Below are 9,411 nucleotides of genomic sequence, written 5' to 3' on the forward strand. Positions count from 1 at the left end.
TGATTGAGTTCCAGTTTTAAAGCATTATGGTCTGAGAATATGCAGGGAATAATCTCAATCTTTTGGTATCGGTTGAGACCTGATTTGTGACCCAGTATATGGTCTATGCTGGAGAAAGTTCCGTGTGCACTCAAGAAGAAAGAGTATTCTGTTGTTTTAGGGTGGAATGTTCTGTATATATCAATGAGGTCCATCTGGTGGCAGTGTGTCATTCAAAGCTATTGTTTCCTTGTTGATTTTCTGCTTAAATGATCTGTCTATTGCTGCGAGTGGAATATTGAGGTCTCCTACAATTAATGTATCGTTATCAATATGACTCTTTATTTTGGTTAACAGTTGGCTTATATAGATGGCTGCTCCAATGTTGGGGGTGTAGATATTTACAATTGTTAGATCTTCTTGTTGGATAGACCCTTTAAGAATGATATAGTGTCCTTCTGCGTCTGTAACTACAGTCTTTAGTTTAAAATGCAATTTGTCTGATATAAGAATTGCTATCCCAGCTTTCTTTTGAGGTCTGCTGACATGGAAGATGGATCTCCATCCCTTCACTTTCAGTCTGGATGTATCTTTAGGTTCAAAATGTGTCTCTTGTAGGCAGTATATGGATGGGTCCTGTCTTTTTACCCAATTTGCAACCCTGTGCCTTTTTATGGGAGCATTTAGGCCATTCACGTTTAGAGTGATTATTGAAAGATATGAATTTATTGTCATCATGTTGCCTGTGAAGACCTTGTTTTTATAGATTGTCCCTGTAAATTTCTGTTGTAGATCACTTTCTCCTTTTATAGAGCCCCCTTAATATTTCTTGCAGGGCCGGCTTAGTGGTCATATATTCTTTCAGTTTCTGCCAGTCTTGGAAGCTCTGCGTCTCTCCATCCATTCTAAATGACAGCCTTGCCAGATAAAGTATTCTTGGCTGCATGTTCTTCTCATTTAGTACCCTGAATATGTCTTGCCAGGCCTTTCTGACTTGCCAGGTCTCTGTGGATAGGTCTGACGTTATTCTGATGTGCCTCCCTCTGTACGTAAGGAATCTTTTCCCCCTAACTGCCCTTAAGATGGTTTCCTTGGTTCTAAGATTTGCGAGTTTTACTATTACATGCCGAGGTGTTGGTCTGTTTTCCTTGGGAGGGGTCCTCTCTGCCTCTAGGACACAAATGTTTGTTTCATTCCCCAGATTAGGGACATTCTCAGCTACGATTTGCTCAAATACATCTTCTAGTCCTCTCTCTCTCTCCACTCCCTCCGGGATTCCAATAATTCTGACATTGGAGCGCTTCATGGTGTCACTTATTTCTCTGATTCTACTTTCATGGATTCTGAGTTGTTTTTCCCTGGCCTCCTCTATTCCCTTTTTATCTATGAAATGGTCTTCCAGGTCACTAATTCATTTTTCTGCCTCACTTACCCTAGCTGTTAGATTATCTAGATTAGATTAGATTTCACTGATAGCATTTTAAAGTTCTGCCAGTTCAGCTTTCCTTTCTGCCCTTGGAGACTCTATGTTGCCATTAATCGATTTCTCCATTCTAGCTATTGTCTTCACAATTGCTAGCCTGAATTCCATCTCCAACATCTTGGTTATATCTGAATCCATTTGTAAATCTGTGCCATAAGTCATAATCTCTGAGTCTTTCCTAATTTGGGGGTTCCTCCGCCTAGTCATTCTGTTGATGGGTGGTTGAGGGAATGTATAGAGTCCAAATTATTGATCACAACCCAAGCAAGATGCACCTGTTTTCTAGGGACCTTAGGGTTGATGGCCTCTTGTTCTCCCAGCCTGTCTTCTGGGGGAGGGGTCTGCCGCACTGTTACTCAGGCAACCCTGTTTGGGCAGAGTTGCCCTGCCCCTTGTGGCGGGGGATGGCCTCAGTGAAAACCGGTTTTTTGGGGCTTTTGTTCTCTGGCAGCTTTTCCTGGCAGCTTTCAGCGTCTCTTCCTGAGAGTCAGAGCAGAAGAGACCGTTTCCAACCCTCTGCCTCAGAGCAGAGAGATCACAGTCTGTTCTTCAATGAACTCTCCAGGCCACTCTATCTCTGCTTCTGTCTGTGCTGCTATAAACTGCAGTGTCCTGGGTTGTGCGCCCCTCCGCAGCTCTCCCAGTCCTTGCCTCCAGGTCGGGGCTCGTCTCTGCCCTTGTGCTTCTAAAACCGCCAGCTGCCCCCAGTTCGCATGTGCAGCCCTGCCACTCTGGGTTTCTGTCCAGGGGGCTGCCCTAAAGTTCTTTCCCTTCTGCTACCAATGTGTGAGTCTGTGCCCGGTCCCTCGTGCCTGAGGCTATCGCTCACTGGCCCTGTAGGATCCCCACAGCTAGGCTCCCTCCCCCTTCCGTTTATCCTCTGGTATCTGATCGCAGAATCACTGTTCACCACTTCATACCTTGAAACCAACCACCTTTGATATTCTGTTTGTAGAGATCCAGATCTATCTTCTTACATCTCAGGGTGATTTCGTGGGTGTTCAGAGTGGTCTGGTGGATATCCAGCTCAAATCCGGGGACCGGTTGGAATAGGGTCTCCTATTCCTCCACCATCTTTTCATCTCCCCCCACCGCCAGTCCCTCCCCCTTCTGCTTAGCTTCTGATATCTGCCCACAGATTCATGACTCCTCCCTTCATACCTCGGGACAGGTGGTGTTTTTCTGCTTATAGAGATCAGATATATATTCTTACATCTCAGGCTGATTTTGTGGGTGTTCATGATGGTTTGGTAGATACTCAGCTAAATTGAGGGGCCCAGTTAAAATGGTTTTCCCTACTCCTCTACCATCTTGCCCCCCTCTCCTACCATGGCTCTCTCTCTCTTACCTCACATGTCTCTCTTAGTCCTGTTATGTGGGTCTCTATCCCTTACCTGTGTTCTGTGTCCTCTAGGTTCTGTTACTGTGGGTCTTTATCTCCTACCTGTCTTATGTCTCCTTCTGGATCTGTTACTTTGGGTCTTACTCTTACCTGTGTTCTTTCTCCTGTAGGCTCTGTTACCTTGGGTCTGTATCCCTACCTGTCATCTGTCTCTAGATTCTGTTAATGTGGGTCTCTTTCTCCTACCTTTCTTCTGCCTCCAGTACATTCCTTAATGTGGGTCTTTATCTCTTACCTGTCTTCTTCTCCTCTAGGTTCTGTTACTGTGGGTCTTTATCACTTACATGTGTTTTCTCTCCTCTAGATTCTGTACCTGTGGGTCTCTACCTCTTACCTGTGTGTGTCTCCTCCTGGTTGTGTTAGTCTGGGACCCTATGTCTTAGCTCTCATTTGTCTCCTCCTGTTTCTGTTACTCTGGGTCTCTATCTCTAACCTCCCATCTGTCTCCTCCTGGTTCTGTTACTCTGAGTCTTTATCTCTTACCTGTGTTCTGTCTCCTCGTAGTTCTGTTAATCTGGGTCTCCATCTCTCATGTCCCATCTGTCTCCTCCTGGTTCTGTTACTCTGGGTCTCTATCTCTCAACTCCCATTTGTCTCTTCCTCATTCTGTTATTCTGGGTCTTTATCTTTCACCTCCCAACTGTTTCCTCCTGGTATAGGATGGTGCAGGTGCATTTCTCTCACCTCCCATCTGTCTCCTCCTGGTTCAGTTACTCTGGGTCTCCATTTCTTTTTTTAAAAATTTTATTCTGTTATGTTAGTCACCATACAATACATCATTAGTTTTTGATGTGGTGGGTCTCTATTTCTTACCTGTGTTCTGTCTCCTCCTTGTTCTGTTACTCTGGGTCTCTATTTTTTTTTTTTTAATATTTTATGTATTTATTTCACAGAGAGATAACAAGAGAGAGAACACAAGCAGGGGGAATGGGAGAGAGAGAAGGTGGATTCCCGCGGAGCAAGAAGCCAGATGCGGGGCTCCATCCCAGGACCATGAGATCATGACCTGAGCCAAAGGCAGACACTTAACCGACTGAGCCACCCAGGCACCCCAGGGTCTCTATTTCTTACCTGTGTTTGTCTCCTCCTGGTTCTGTTATTCTGGGTATCTGTCTCTCACCTCCCATCTGTCTCTTCCTGGTTCTGTTTCTCTGGGTCTCTATCTCTCATTTCCCATCTGTCTCCTCCTGGTTCTGTTGTCTGTGTCTCTATCTCTTACCTGTGTTCTGTGTCCTCCTAGTTCTGTTAATCTGGGTCTCTACCTCTCACCTCCCATCTGTCTCCTCCTGGTTCTGTTACTCTGGGTCCCTGTCTCTCACCTCCCATCTCTCTCCTCCTGGTTCTGCTAATCTGGGTCTCTATCTCTCACCTCCCATCTGTCACCTCCTGCTTCTGTTACTCTGGGTCTCTGTCTCTCACCTCCCGTCTGTCTCCTCCTGGTTCTGTTACTCTGGGTCTCTATCTCTCACCTCCCATCTGTCTCCTCCTGCTTCTGTTACTCTGGGTCTCTGTCTCTCACCTCCCATCTGTCTCCTCCTGGTTCTGTTTCTCTGGGTCTGTATCTCTCACTTTCCAGCTGTCTCTTCCTGGTTCTGGTACTCTGGATCTCTATCTCTCACCTCCCATCTGTCTCCTCCTGTTTCTGGTACTCTGGGTCTCTATGTCTTAGCTCTCATCTGTCTTCTCTTGGTTCCATGTGGTAGGACAATATTGGAGGGTCCCAGGTGGGAGCCTCAGGGCCTGGTGGGAGGTAGTTCTCAGAGAGTGGGCATTCTAGCCCAGAGGGTGATGGCATAGTTGTGCCAGTGCCTGGTGCTCCACAAGGAGGGCATGGGGTCCCCCTGTTGTGGGAGCTCCTGGCATTACCATGTGGGGTGGGTGGGTGGGATGGAGGCTGATCATTGGTCCAGGGGATGGGACTGGGGGTAGCCCTGGGACTGAGAGGAAGAGGGGCCTGGGCAGGCTGCATGGCCCATTGGCCGATTGGATTCTAGGTAGATGTGTAGGGTGAAGGGGATGGAGGGTGTGGAGAGACCCTGGGGATGGTAGCCTGGAGCCCCCAGGGTCCCTGAGGGCTGGAATGTTGTCCTGGATGCCTGTTTTCTGTCCCACAGCCATCCTAAATTGTGTCCCCCAGATTCATGTCTTAAAGCCCTGACTGCAGGACCTCAGAATGGCATGGTATTTGGAGATGGCGTGTTTGGCGAGGTGATAAGGTAAAAGGAGGTCATTAATGCAATCCAGTAAGCCTGGTCCTCAGTATGGCCTCTTGTTCTTGTAAGAGCAGACGATCAGGACACAGACACACACAGAGAGCTGGCCACATGAGGACAGGGGCAGAGGCCCCAGGAGACACCCACCCTGCGAGGCCTGCCTCTCTCCCTGCTAGCTTCCAGAATTGTGAAAGCAGAAATGCGTGTGGTTGAAGCCGCCAGACTGTGGCTCTTTTGTCTGGCTGCCCGTGCTGACTAATACACACCCAACACATGCCTCTTGCTTCTGGCCACAGCCAGGGCTGGCAGCCCCTCCTGCACCCAGCCCCAGGCGACCCCTGGCCCTGCACTGTTTCTGGCTGCCTTCCTCACCCACTGGGAGCCCCAGGGCTGTGGGGTCCTGGACCCCCACGGCGGGAGGGAGCCAATACATGGCGTGGCCAGGCTGGGATTTCACCAGGCACATCAACAGAGGAAGACTTTCCCCAGCGAGTTATGGAACTTTTCAGGATAGTTTATTGTCATCGAAGAAAAAGAGAAGAAACAGTAAAGGACATTATTGCACTCCAGAAATTTCACAAGAAGAAATATGCTACCCAAGCTATAACAGCGGGTTTCCCTTGAGTGATGGGTGTGCATTCTCTCCCGGGGGCACGGGGGCTCTACTTCTCCTCCCCTGCCCGGCCGTCTCTCCCATGTAGGGGATCTGACCTGGCACTCACTCAAAGACTGGTGGAGAACCAGTTCTAGGAGTCCACCTGTCTCAGGCCCCAATGCCCGGGGGCTCTCTCTGGTCATCTTGTCTCTGCCCCCAGCTTCCCCAGAGCAAGCAGGCATTCTTGCTCAACGTGACTCGGGTCCTGGCCATAGGATGGTGCAGGCTGGACATGCTGTCCTGGCCTCCTGGCAGCCGTCCACCTCTGTCCACTGATACAGCGTCCCACCTGCTTGGGGGCCAGCTCACCAGGCCCCTCTGCAGGAGGCCAGTCTGATCACTCCTTTCCCAGATGGTGCCACCCTGCCCCTGGTGGGCTCCTGCAGTGGCCACAGGTCTGGGCCCTTCTTTGTGTGGTCTCCTCCCATGGAGAATGTCTGACTAACCATTCGGGGCATGCTGGAAGCTTCTCTGTGGGGTGATGGTGGTCCGTGGCTTCCTCAGGATCTTTGACAATGTGCCTGCTCTGGGGATGTCCTGCCTTCTGGAGCCTGGCCTGGAAGGGGTTTGCACAGAGGCTGGGCCCTGCCCAGACAGACACTGGGATCGCCAGCCCTCCACCTCCTCCAGGATGACCGTGCATGCCAACCCCAGGGCTGTCCTGGTGAGGGCCATCCCACCCTGATGCCTCAGTGTCCACGTGACCCCAGCAGTATCTTGGTGGCTGCTGAGGAGGGGTCAGCAGGTGTCCACAAGCTGAGGGTGGAGGTGCAGGCCCAGGGTGGCTGTGAGGTCAGAGGGTGGCGAGGGGGGAGGGCAGAGGAGCAGGCCTGGCAGCAAGCCGAGTGGCATGAATGGATGCACCCGGTTCCTGTGTGGGGTCGAGGGCAGCCATGGACACATGCCCAAGAAGGCTGGCCCTAGGTCCCCTGCCCGATCATGTTCCTGTAGTCGGGCACGATTGTGCCCTTCAGCTCCACCACCGAGGAGAAGATCCACTTCACCTGCAGCAGGCGGGCAAGGGAGTGAGCGTGGTCTGCCGCTTGTCGCCTCCCGCCAGGGCTTGCCCCCACACCCAGGACCACTGTAGTGTGCGGGGGTCCTGGTGGGGATGGCATGCGGACAGCAAGGGGACAGCGAAGGGGCAGTGAGCAGTCAGTGAAGGGAAACAGAGGGGACAGTATGGGGGCAGTATGGGGACAACAGAGGACAGTATGGAGACAGTGTGGGGACAGCTAGGGGACAGTTTGGGGAAACAGTGGAGATAGCGAGGGTGTAGTGAGTAGTCAGTGAGCGACAGTGTGGGGACAGAGGGGTCCATGTGGGGTCAGTGTGGGGACAGTATGGGGTCAATGTGGGGACACAGAGGGAACAGCATGGGGACAGTGTGGGAACAGCGGGCCATAGTGTGGGACAGTGTGGGGTCAGTGTGGAGACAGTGTGGGGACAGTGTGGGGACAGTGTAGACATTGAGGAAGTAGTGAGGGGACAGTGTGGGGATACGTGGGACAGTGTGGAGTCAGTGTGGGGACAGCGAGGGGACAGCGAGAAGACAGCATGTGGACTGTGGGCCATAGTGTAGGGACAGTGTGTGGACAGTGTGGGGATACAGAGGGGATAGTGTGGGGACAGTGTAGGGGCAGCATGGAGACAGTGTAGGGTCCATTTTGGATCAGCATGGGTTCAATGTAGGGACAGTGTGGGGTCAGCATGGGGACAGTTTTGGGTCAGTGTGGCACAGCACTGGGACAGTGTGGGGAAGGCATGGGGACAGTGTGGAGACAGTGTGGGAACAGCAAGGGGGCTGCATGCGGGCAGAAGGCCATAGTGTGAAGACATTGTGGGGAGAGCATGGGACAGTGTGTGGACAGCGTGGGGACAGTGGGGGTATAGCATGGGGACAGCAAGGGCACAGCATGGGGACAGTGTGGGGAAAGCATGTGGACAGTGTCGGGACAGCGTGGGGTCAGTGTGGGGTCAGCATGCGGACAGTGTGGAGACAGTGTGGGGAGAGCATTGGGACAGTGTGGGGACAGCATGTGGACAGTGTGGCGACATCATGGGGACAGTGTGGGGACAGCAATGGCGCAGCATGGGGACATGATGGGGACAGTGTGGGGATAGTGAGCAGACAGCGTGGGGACAGTGTGGGGAATGTGTGGAAAGCATGGGGACACTTTGGGTATAGTGGACCATAGTGTGGGGACAGCATGGGGACAGCATGGGAAGAGCGAAGGGACAGCATGCAGGCAGAGAGCCATAGTGTGGGTATAGCATGGGGAGAGCATGGGGACAGTGTGTGGACAGCATGAGGACAGTATGGGGGCAGCGTGGGGACAGCAAGGGAACAGTGTGGGGACAGAGAGTGGATAGCATGTGGACAGTGTGGGGAGAGCATGTGGACAGTGTCTGTATAGTGTGGGGTCAGCATGGGGACAGCATGGGGACAGTGAGGGAACAGCATGGGGACAGTGTGTGGACTGTGGGCACAGTATAAGGACAGTATGGGGACAGCGTAGGGACAGTGGGCCATAGTGTGGGGACAGTGTGGGGTCAGCATGGGGACATCATGGGGACAGTGTGGATCAGTGTGGGTACAGCGTGGGGACAGTGTCGGGATGGCATGGGGCAGTATGGGGACAGCGTGGAGACAGTGTGGGGCCAGCAGGGGACATCATGGGGACAGCATGGGGACAGTGTGGGGACAGCATGGGTACAGTGTGGAAACAGGGTCAGGACAGCATCAGATAGCATGGGCACAGCATGGGGATCATTTTGGGTCAGTGTGGGGACAGCGTGGGGATTGTGTGGGGTCCACATGGGGACAGCATCAGGACAGGGTGGAGACAGTGTGGGGACAGAGTGGGGATACTGTGGGGACAGCATGAGGACAGTACAGAAAGTGTGGGGACAGTGAGGGGTCAGCATGAGGACAGCATGGGGACAGCTTGGGGACAGCATGGGTCCAGCCTGGGGACAGCGTGGGGACACCATGGAGACAGCAGGCCGCAGTGAGCGTACGTGTGGGGATGCCCACCTTGAAGAGGGTCACAGTGGCGCTGTAGCACACGCTAAGCAGGAAGAGGGTGATGAAGATTGCGATGGTGGTCCACAGCCCGTCCAGCTCCCCATCCTGGTCCTCAGCACAGCTGTCGTCCAGGAGCAGCTCTGGACAGGAAGGGGGTGATCAGTGCCGTGCCTGCCCACTGGGGTCCTTCTTTGGGGGGCAGTCACAGCCCTCTGCCACCTCAGGTGCCAGCCTCAGCACCCCCAGCTCTCCAGCTTGGGCCTGGCTAGTGGGGACCCCCTCCCTCTCTGCTCTGTCCTGTGCTGGAGCCCTCATGGGGGAAGGCGCCCTGACCGACACACTTCCTCTTCCCCTGGGGGCCAGGTCCAGAGGGTGGGAGGGTCAGCAGAGTCCAGGGAAGGGCTGGTCAGTGTCGGGGAGTGTCCTAGAATATGAGTGTGTGGGAGCGTCAGGACAAGCTGGGTGTGGGGGTTTCGTGGATATTGGGGGGGGTGCAGGTGCCCTGGGGCAGAGGAGGGCTGGTTAGTGTGGTCAGTGTGGATGAGCTGCTGAGCAGCTGACAGGTGTTGGGGGGGTGGGGACCAGGCTGGTGTGCAGGGTGAGGGTCCCCAGACCCGCTCTGGTCTGGGCTCATGGAGGCTGTCCGGGTGA

This window comes from Halichoerus grypus, chromosome 8 (genome assembly GCF_964656455.1).
Source record: "Halichoerus grypus chromosome 8, mHalGry1.hap1.1, whole genome shotgun sequence".
NCBI lineage: Eukaryota > Metazoa > Chordata > Mammalia > Carnivora > Phocidae > Halichoerus > Halichoerus grypus.